Genomic DNA, 10,714 nt, shown 5'->3' with positions numbered 1-10,714 from the left:
AAGGATGGGAAACACTCCTGAAGCTAGAGGTGCAGGAGGAACAGCAAAGAGCAAAACTAGACTCACTGGAACAGGCCTCAGCAGCCCCCAGGCTGTGGCTTACACTAGAATATCATTGTGGAGAAGCTCTGCCCTCAGGCAAGCGGTGCAAGCTCCTGGTGAGAGCAGGCATCAGAGTTTCCTGTTCTGCCCATATGGCAATCAGCAGCCTGGAAACTGTCGCCACTTAATGGGGGTGAGGTGGGGGAGGAAGGGGGTAGTTCAAAAAGCAAAAACTTAAACAAATCATGGCTGCCTACACAAGTGCTTGGAGGTGGGGGAGGCGGAGTATTTTAACTAAAGCAGTTCCCGGGCAGCCGCTCTAATTGAAATGCTTCACCATCATGTGTATTAAGTCCCCAAATGTTTAAAAATGGGTATGGGACGTTTAGGTAAACTTCATGCTATGAGGTTTAGTTCAAGCACCCTATGGCCATTTCAAAATCCCTTCTGTGCATGTGCAGGGTGGCAAGGCTACAGCACCTGGGTCAGGAAGTATTGCCCAACCTGCACAATTCTTGGACATGGCACCTGATCAATGAAATGTGCCATATGGCATCGCTCTGAGCAGCACTAAGGGAACAGACCCAAGCTTCCCATTGTATTGGGAAGATGAGAGCAGCAGATTGCCGGGAAGGGGAGACATTCATACTAGTCCTGCAGAACCAGCCAACCTGAGCAGAGGAAAGACACAGCACAGGTATCCTTCATCTACACTACTGGCATCCAGAAAGCAACGAGACCAAGAATCTCTAGGAATGAGCAAAGTAGCTAGGGGTAAACAGCATGGGCACTGTTGCAAAGAGAAGTGGATAGAGGGAAAACTTCTCCTCTAGGATGAGGGAGGGGAGAGCAGTTCCAGATCCCAACATGTAAGAAGATGACAGAAGAGCTAAAGAAAGTCCAGAGAAGGGCAATCCAAAGGATGGAAAGGAGTCTTTGTAGGCCCACCTCTTGCAAACTTAAGCATGTGCATAAAATCACTGAACCTGCCTGCAGAACTTCAGCAAGTGCTACCAGCATCTACCCAAATAATTTCAGGTCATGCTCCCGCCTGTCTTTTATAAAGACCCCCAGCCTTCAGTTCAGGACTTCTGACCCCTGGGTAAGCTGTTCCTGTAGTTAAAAACCTGTTGTGTAACAATAAGCATGCACCTTATTGCTAGAATGAATCTGTGCAGTTACATCTTCCAACCACTGCATTCTCTTCTCCCTCTGACTGGAAGATTTAAGAGCTTTACCGATTAGAAACTTTCCCTACGTAGAGATGCTTTTAGCCCGTGATCAAATTGCTGTGAAACCTTCTCTCTTTTTAAGTTCCACAGACAGAGCTTCTTTAGTCTCTCACAGTGAGGAAGTGTTTCTAGACCTAAGTTCAATCTCGTATTTCTTTTATGAACCTTTTTTTAGTTTATCAGCTTTCCATCTAGTGTGAACATGACAACTGGATACAGCATCCAGTAATGAGCTCACTGATGCCATAGACAGTAGTAATATTGCTTTTGTATTTGTGATCTATGTTCCAATGCATCCAAAGATTTCAATACTCTTCTTAAATGATGATTCCTAAGGTAACGTATTACTTTATGTGAAGTGGATGATTTTATGCACATGCTTAAGTTTGCAAGAGGTGGGCCTACAAAGACTACATGCATCACAGGTAACAACTAGTTTTTAAGGTCATAATACATATGATGGGCTGGAGTAAAAGAAGCAATAGTTAGGATAGAGATCAGGAAAAAGCACTCCGTCCTACTCCCATAGAGACCACTGGAAAAATACCCCTTGACTTCAGGGATAGCAAGATTGGAGCCAAAGATCTTAAGAGGTAAAGCAACTGGGCTGGGGAACAGACTCCACTGCATGGCTAGAGGTGACCTCTGTGTAGAGATTACAGAGCAGATATAGCAACTGGATGAAATAGTGAAGAGCCTGCAAAATGCAAGGGGTCAGGTGTGGGAGCCAAGAGACCTTTTGTGGGACAACTTCCTGGGGTTGTGTTAGCAAAGGTTTTACAAGCTATTTACCTCTGACGTGTATAAAGAGTCTTCTGTATCCCAGGCCTGGCACATGGCAGCATAAACCCCTGTAAACAAAAACACATCCACAGTCAGCTCACCTGGGACTCATTTCCACTTCTATGACTGATGCTTTCAGCTGTTGTTTTAGCATCACTGCAGAGTAGCGTCCTGCAAGCTTTTGCTCTAATGTGCTGTCTAGGTGGCAGTGTACCACAGCAGGGAATGCTGCAGTGAGGTACGTGGTGCCTGCTTCTGTGCATGCTGCTTTCCCAATCGGATGCCATGTAACCACCCATTAGTGTGGTGCTGGTGGGATCTAGGCAGCTCTAGCTCCTGGCTGAGCCTACTGATGCACACACACCACCTGACTTGCCTCTCAGGGGAGGGACAGTTTATGCAAAGCACATGCCCATTCCTCATTGTGGTGATCCTTGCTGCAGTGCTGAAGCACGCAGACATGCCCAATGCATAGGAAGAACCAGTGCGTGCTCTCTCTTTTTTCTGGAGCAGGTTTCTCTATGTTTTGGTATGTTTGTATAGTGCCTAGTGCGTGGAAGCAAGGGTCCCATTGTGCTGTCCTAACAGGAATCCGCACATATGAAAGATCTGGTTCTTCAAAACCCACAGATTAGGTACAGCTTTGGATTCATTTTGTGGGCTGTTAGTGGAGTGTCTCTTTGTGGAATTTGTGCAGGGAATTGCCAGACTGAATGAAAACCACATGGAAAGTGTGAAGAGCTTCCCCCTTGAAAACATGCCTTTCTTTGCCAGAAAAAGTCTGTGCTGGATAAATCCAGCCCGGCAGCACAACTATTCCCTAGAATACTGGATTTCTGGGGCAGTCTTTCACCATCCAAATGATCACTGAGATTAAAGGAATGAAAGAATTAAAGGAATTATAGACAATTATAAAGACATTAAGGGAAAAAAATAGAACTCAAAAAAAAGTGAAATCTCATACATTCACCTGCTCTCTGTGCTTCCAGTGCTGGGTTTGGTTCCTCAACATTCTCACTAAAAAGGAAACAGTCATTTGGATTTAGAGACAAACAAGAGTGCAGGGTCATAGCATTAGCATTTCACCAGTATTTTTCATCTTTGGTTCTTGTTCTGCACCCTGTTTTGTGCCTAGCACGTTGTCTGTGCTTTAAAAAACAATGAAAAATCACTGATAGTACTTTACAGATTCTTGCCCACATCCAGCTGCTTTGAGGTGAGAGCCATGTCCTACTGAAATACTATGTGGCTGGGGATCTAGCGTCTGGAAATCTGCCTGCGACTCTGCCACTAATCTGTTGGACGGCCTTGGGTAACACACTTCATCTCACAGTTCTCTCTCTGGAATGGACTCTTAGGCCCAGTCCTATGTACTGTTCGGTCATGTGACTACATTTCTTCAGCCTTATGCAGTTTGGGATTCTAATTCTCCATGGCGGAATAGGACCACCCTTTGAACCAGCCACCGTACCTTTAATTTAACATTTGGTGGCTGAAATGGCTACATAACACAGGGGTTGCTTCTTTACATTTGGAAGCAGGATAAAACCTTGGACCACCTCATATCCTCACTTACCTCCCTGTTTTGGCTGCCCAGGGGGAAAGCTTAGAGAGGAGAGATGGAGAAAGCTCTAGGCAAAGCCTAACTTATGACCTAGTGGTTAGAGCACTGTGTTGGAAAAAGATGATGTAGGTTCAAACTGTTCCTGGGTAAGCCGGACCTAGGACCCATGGTCTGCTGCTTCCTGGGCAAGTGGGTACACCAGTTAATGCCCTTCTGGTAAGCAGGGGTAGACGGTCCTCAAGCTCGCTCTCTGTCAGAGCTGTATCTCAATCAGAAACTGAGAAATCAAAAGGTGTGACCTGTTGTGGCTACATGTCGGGCCCAGTACTGCTCCGATGACAATGCTGCTAGTGACGCCCTTGTGTGCTGGGAAAGACGCACCTGGGAACTCCCCCCTTCTGACAGCTGGAAATATTTACTGCTTCGAACTAAACAATTGGAAGCAGTTGAAAACATTGAAGGGGCCATGACCAGGCCCCCAGTCTCACAGAACTCATACTTTTGGGCAAAATCTGCCCTCAGGTCCTCCACAGCCTTATGGAAAGAGAAAGCATCAAGATCCTCTGTCTGCAGCCCAGCTGCAAGGCAGGATTGCATATGTGGAGCCCAGTTCTCCAGCTCGGGGAAGACTTTATAGACTGTTTCCCTAGTGCAGTGGCTCTCAACCTTGTTAGGCTCAAGGCACCCCTTGGAAAATGCAAGCTCTTAGTCTTCATTTCCTTGAGTACAGAAAAATATTAGAGCAATTTTTCTGTTGCAAAGACCCTTAAAGGATCGCAATAAGCCAGCATGGTTTTAAATGCTCTGGATTTCTACTGGAAATCTCTGGGTTTATCTTGTAAATTATGTTTGCAATCCTACAAGTGCTAACATTGCTTGGCAACCTGCTGTACCCCTGAAAGGATCTCAAGACACCCCACAGTGCTGTGGCACCCAGTTTGAGAATGTTATCCTAGTGGATTCTGGATGTACAAGCAGATGTAGCTAAGAGAGATGCCTTTGCTCTAATGCCCCTCTGCTGAACATGTCCTCCCATCAACTGTGTTTATGTAGATTGATCTGGGGATAGGAAGGAAGCATGTATCATGGTGGCAGAGTATATTAGCCTTGTATGGAAGGTCAGAGTCACTGGCACAATCTGGTCCCACTGTGTAGCAACAATGAAGAGGTCTGGTTACCAGCAAGCAGAAAGTTGGACAGAGCCCTGCTGAACATAGTCTAACGTAGGGACAGCTCCGTCCAGAGATCCCAGATGATCCCACTCTACCACAGCTGCCATTCTTGCTGTACCACCAGAAAAGTTACCTTAACTTTTCACTGCCCAGGGATGAAGCCAACAGGCTCCCCAAATACAGAGAGGATGTCCAAAAAATTCCTGCATTATAGAAGTATATTTTAGTTGGGGTCTTCTCCACAGATATCTTAGCCAGACTTAAGGACAAGGCTGTCCAACTTCTAAGCAACCAGGGGCCACATACTTCATGGGTTGCAAACCTTGCAGGCTGTACCACTGAGGATCATAGGCCTCTGGGCTCTACACCACATGGATGGCCCCCATTGCACCACGCATCCGCACCCCCTCCCCGTGCTGAGGCAGGCACCTGCATGTGTTCCCCAACCCACCGCACCAGCAACCCTGTGGGGACTCCTGGCTCTAATTGCTGCAGTGCATGCCTGCAGTAGTGTCAGAAATAGGTTAAGCAATCATGCATGCAAGTATTTATTGTGATACACATCGTAACCAGGCAGACATCTTGAAAGATTCACTTTAATAACTGAATTCAACCCAGTCATATTTCATTCTCTTTAATAGAACAGATGCACGTTTTTCTTTTTCAATAATCCAGTTCTACTCATTGAAATCATTTAGACTAAAGAAAGACTATACCTATTTAGATTGTCTTCAGAAGGAGGCTAGATAATCACCTAACCAGGGTCGTTTAACCCCAGCATCCTTTCCTGCCATTGCAGGGGGTCGGACTTGATGATCTGATTAGGTTCCTTCCGACCCGACCAACTATGAAACTACGAATGGTCTCTTCTGTCTGCTGCCGCTCTTTTTCTTCCTCCCATTGTTGCTCTGCTTCAAGTTTTTCCTCCACCTTCTCCTCTCCCTCCTCGATCTCAGTGAAGTGGGCTACCAGTTGTGCAAAGGGGTCCACCTTGTGCTGAAGAGCTTTCAGAACGCTCAACGCAGGCTTCATTCAGCACCCTCCCAAATGAGGTCCTGCTGAAGGCCTGAAATCAAAGAGAAAACTTTTGAAGAGGGCATCTCCTTAGAATCCTTTCTAAACCAGCTTTTCCTATAGGAAACTAATGGGAGTGAACTAAACCAAACCCCTTTTAGACTTGCATTCGGATCCATCCTATGAACTTCAGCTGAGCAGTCAGAAAAATCGGCACTGTGCAATGACAAGTTCTGTTAAAGGAAAACCGCTTTGTCCATCTGTTGCGTTTCAACTTTCTGTTTGAAAGCAAATCAGAAACAAATACTAAGGAACCACTATGAGCGTCAACTATTAAGACCAAATACTTCTAGGCCCCAGTTCAGGAAGGCATTTAAATGCACTTTTCTAAGCAGGTGACATTAATTCCAATTGGGCACTAGCTCAGGCATCAAGTTATTCTTTGTCCTAGGTCCAAACATTGCAAATCATTGAAGCCTGTAAGCACTTCTATTAATTCCCATTGGATTTCTGTACTTAAGTCTTTTCCTAGATCAGGCTCTAGCAAGGTCACAAATGAAGTTTTTTTGGGTTTGTTTGTTTTTTAATCAATCCATACGTGAACATGCCTGTGTCACAAACTGGTCAGTTCCCACTCTCTAAATAGAAACTCTGGTGTTATGATGAGACCCAACGACTCAATCCCATAGGTTGATAAATAACCTGGGTCTGGGGTACAGGTCACTGCTTTCACATCTGGGTTACCTGCACTGATTTCCTGGTTTACACTCCATGTCTGATATCATTATTTTGGGCAGCAGGACACAGCAGTAAGATCTTGGAACCATTTTCCAAGCCATCCAAAGCTCAGAAACTGGGCTTAGCAAATAATTTCTTACACACCTTTTGTGTTTTACTTTGAAAGAGGATAAGAGTTGCAGCTCTATGGACAACAAGCTCCTGAAACCATCCGCATCACACTGGACACCCACACCACAGCCCCCGTATTTATCAGTCTCTAGTTTTGACCCAAGCCTTTCAGGGGAGGCAAAGCCCCTCATTCTGTCATACATGGCCTTCTCTTCCTAGTGATCAAATGGCCCTTTTGGCTTGAAAAGCCTTTGAACTAGTCTCTGCCATCAGTGAGCAAAGCAAAGAGCTGTGGCTGTCTTGTCCATATGCTTAACCCAAGGAGGGATTCCAGCCCTCTTCTTATCCCCAGACAGATTTCTTGGAAAGAGAGTAGATTCGAGATTAGTGAATTTACTGACCACTAACCCCAGGGTCCTCCACACTGACGACCCATTGCAGGCTCTTTAGGAGATGGTCCACCACCTTTATAAGAGCATTCAGCATTCATAGTAGGTGGGCTTTCAATGCTACATGAATGTCTTAACAAAAGATCCAATTAGAAGCAAAATAGCATTCACAAAACAGAATTGCCCCTGCCTTATTGTTTCCACTTACCTCCCCTGGTCTTATAACTGGCTGTCCTGTGCTACCTAGAGAGAAATGACTGACTTTTCTTTGTGCCTCAGATCTCAAACTTCCATCTTCAAAACACTTCTCAGCTAGTGATACTCTTAGGCCATCCCCAGTTTGAGCAATGAATGCTTCTTGCAGTTCCTCAAGTGGCTCTGTTTTTATGGAAATGACTCATAAATGATAAGGTACCAAGCCTGGAGCAATGGGTACATGTTGGATTCTAATATGAGGGATTATTTTCACAGGTACCTCCTCTGTCTCTGTCGGGGTCTCGTTTACACTTGAACCTGGGATTGCCTTTTCAGACCTCCCTGTCTTAGGCTCTGCACTAGCAGACCCTTGGGAAAGAACTTTGTCAGCAATTCTGTCTGGGTTCATCACGCTCTGGCTCTGTGTTGGTGGACTGTCACTAACAGCCTGTAAAAAGGGACAATCAGAGAGTTCCTCAATTACTACAGCAGCAACTTCTTGAGGAAAAAGTGCACTGAAACCTGCTACATCATCATAAAAGTCTTGATCAGATCCAGATTTTTGTAAAACATTCCTGGAAATAGAAAGAACAACTTGATTAACTGCTTCTTTGTGTTCTTGGAGTAGATGATGTTCTTCATCTGTAGCTGCCACAAGGCTGATTTTATGTTTGAAGAGCCCTTGTTCCATGGCCTGCTTAAGGTTCTCAGCAATTTCATTCACTTCAGCTCTTGATAAACGTCTTCGGTACTTTGGGCATCTGTCATCAGTTGAACTTCAGACTTTTGACAGGAATCTACTTAATATTTCTTCCACAAATGTCATGGGCACCACAGGAATATGTGGGTTTAAAGTTGGTTTTGGAATCTTCTTTATCGTGCCACGGTCAATAGGGAGTTTTTCAACAATCCCAACACCTTCTGTTGCTGAAGATGAAGTAGGCGATGTCTCCTCCTCTGAACTGGTTTGAAATTCAGGTTTGGCAACTTGTTTTGCTATTGAAGTTGCTATCCTATGAGCTAAAATATCTTTCCTGTTTTTTAGGTGTCTAAACCAAAATGTCAGAATCAGAATGATCTACCGTGCTTGTGCAAGCTGAAGGGAACAGGTCTCCCATAGCCTGGCCATCTTCAGTGTGTAAAAATTCTCTTTCAGTCTGTTCATTCATGTTCTTCTGATGTTGTGACAAGAGAACTTGCAAAGCATGTAGTGTTTTTCTAGTTGCATCATTCAGTAACAAAGTCCTTTCTGCAACCAAATCTGCAATGAGAAAGAGGGAAAAAAATGTTGACAAAAGATTTGCTGCTAGTTTTTCTATGATAAGAGGAAGTATCTTACTAAGATCTGATGATAAGCTGTTTGGGTTATCTGAAGGCTCAGTAACATCTCTTAGTGTATTTTGAACAATACTGTCAGCTTTAGCACAGCGGTGAAGTGGTAATACTCCAGAAAGAGAGTTATGCAATGGAGTCCCAGAAATCTCTTGGAAGACCAAGTCACAAAGAGCTTCAGAAATAATCGTGCACCCACTTCTTAAACAGTTCTGCATGTTGAATTTGGACTGAAACTGTGTCAAAAACTTGTTATAGACCAAATCAGCAATTGTTTGAATCATATCATCCTCCCTGGATGTTCAATAGCTGGCTAGAAGAGTTCTCAGCTTTACAGATTTTTGCCCCAACTTTACTGATTACCTTCATGTGAGCCAAGTCAAATTCCGCATTTTCCATTTTCTTTTTTGTGGAGGAAGATGTGCTGACAGTGGCAGGGAGAATGTTAGCTAAAAGCCTGCTAATTATATCTTCCAAAAATCTGTGGCATACCCCCAGAGTAGATGGTGTGGGACTTTGGCATTGGGCTTTGCTTTTGGTAGCATCTTCTAAAAGCTCATCATCAATTTCCCCAGGGTCTAGAGGCTTATACAAAGCTGAAGAGGGGGCTTTGGCTAAGGGCTCTTCCTGTAGGTAATCAGTCATTTCTCTCCTTATGAAAACACCTAAACTCTGCTGACACACTCTTGTTGCTTTTCATGTCTGCATGAACTGAAACTTTGGAAGCACTTTCTTGCAGAAGGTCAGGTAAACTGGAGTGAATAATTTTGGCCATCAATGCATCTATATCAGGGGAGAGACCCTGATCTTCAGGAGGCCATAGGTCTGTGCTTGACATATGGAAAGCTTATTTAATACTGAATAAACCACATTCATGCTGATCTTGAAGGATCACTTCCAAGGATTGTGCTGTTGTGAGCATATAGGTTTTGTAAAAGTTACTATCTACAAATCTGTGGCCAGCAGGCTGTAGTGCCTTCTATGGTTTTGTCACTGTTGTTTCCCTTGGTGTTAAGAAAAGAGTATCTGTTACACAAGCAATCACAATACAGCACATCTTGTAGCATTGTATCCTGCTCGCTTGTTTCCAAAAAGAATGTGTAAGATTGTGGGACGATGCCAGTTGGTGGCTCCTGCGCAACAAGACACGTCGTGGCAGGATGCACTTTATCTTTCAGTTTTAACATCATCAGCTTCCACTTTTGAGATCTCCCCATGCCCTGACATTCATACCTTAGAGGAGGATCTTTTCTTGTTTGTGCCTTTATTACGGATTGGCACAGCTCTAGGCTGCTGGTGAAAAGCAATACATTCTAGGATAGCCCTAAATGTTGAGTGTAAACTCCTTGCAGGTCTAGGAGTCTGCGTCCCAGACTCTGCTATAAAAACCCAACTCTGGGGGTGAGTAAGGGTAAAAGTTTGGTCCTACTGAATTAAATAGGAGTTTTGATACTGACTTCAGAGTTTTCCCTGAGGTACATAACCATTTTAATGGAAAGACGGTGAAAAGACAAATATAACAGTAGAAACAATACCTGGAGATCAGGACCTTCAAGCATTATAGAACTCTGCTCATCAACTTTAAAAACCGACAGGGTCCGGTTTCCTTCTGTGCTGTACCCTGATCCTGCAAACACTGATGCAACTTGCTAAGAAACAACCATGGGAACAGTCCTGTTGAGCTCCCTGGGATCACAGGCATTCTTGCAATCAAGCATGCACATGTTGTTAGACTGGGGCTGTAGTCATCAACTTCTTTATGAAATTCAAAATAGAACTGCCAGCAAATCCATCGGCTATTATTGACTCTAGCCATTTACCAATTACCTCATTAAGAGAGAGAGAGACATATATATACACACATATATATACACATGTATATATATATACACACATACATATATATATACACATACACACACATATATATACACGTATATATACACATATATATACACACACACATATATACACACACACACACACACACATACACACACACATTGTACTGTGGCTTTGTTTCTAACCTTTATTACTTTATGAAGCATATGGTGTTTCCTTTTGCTCTGTCACTTTCTCTGTCCATCCATCCGATGTTTTTCTTTTAAGAAGCTTTTGAGTTTTTCATAGTGCATGTAAACC

At 43.9% G+C, this 10,714-nt stretch overlaps 1 pseudogene; it reads right to left on the bottom strand.

The window, feature by feature from the left end:
* Positions 1 to 7,325: 7,325 nt before the first annotated feature.
* Positions 7,326 to 8,790, bottom strand: LOC149860047 (fibrous sheath-interacting protein 2-like; annotated as a pseudogene).
* Positions 8,791 to 10,714: the final 1,924 nt, after the last annotated feature.

This window comes from Crocodylus siamensis, chromosome 7, assembly GCF_052110815.1.
Source record: "Crocodylus siamensis isolate JL-2025a chromosome 7, ASM5211081v1, whole genome shotgun sequence".
Taxonomy (NCBI): domain Eukaryota; kingdom Metazoa; phylum Chordata; order Crocodylia; family Crocodylidae; genus Crocodylus; species Crocodylus siamensis.
The sequence above is the reverse complement of the archived record's forward strand: the minus strand, read 5'-3'. Positions and strand labels throughout refer to the sequence as shown.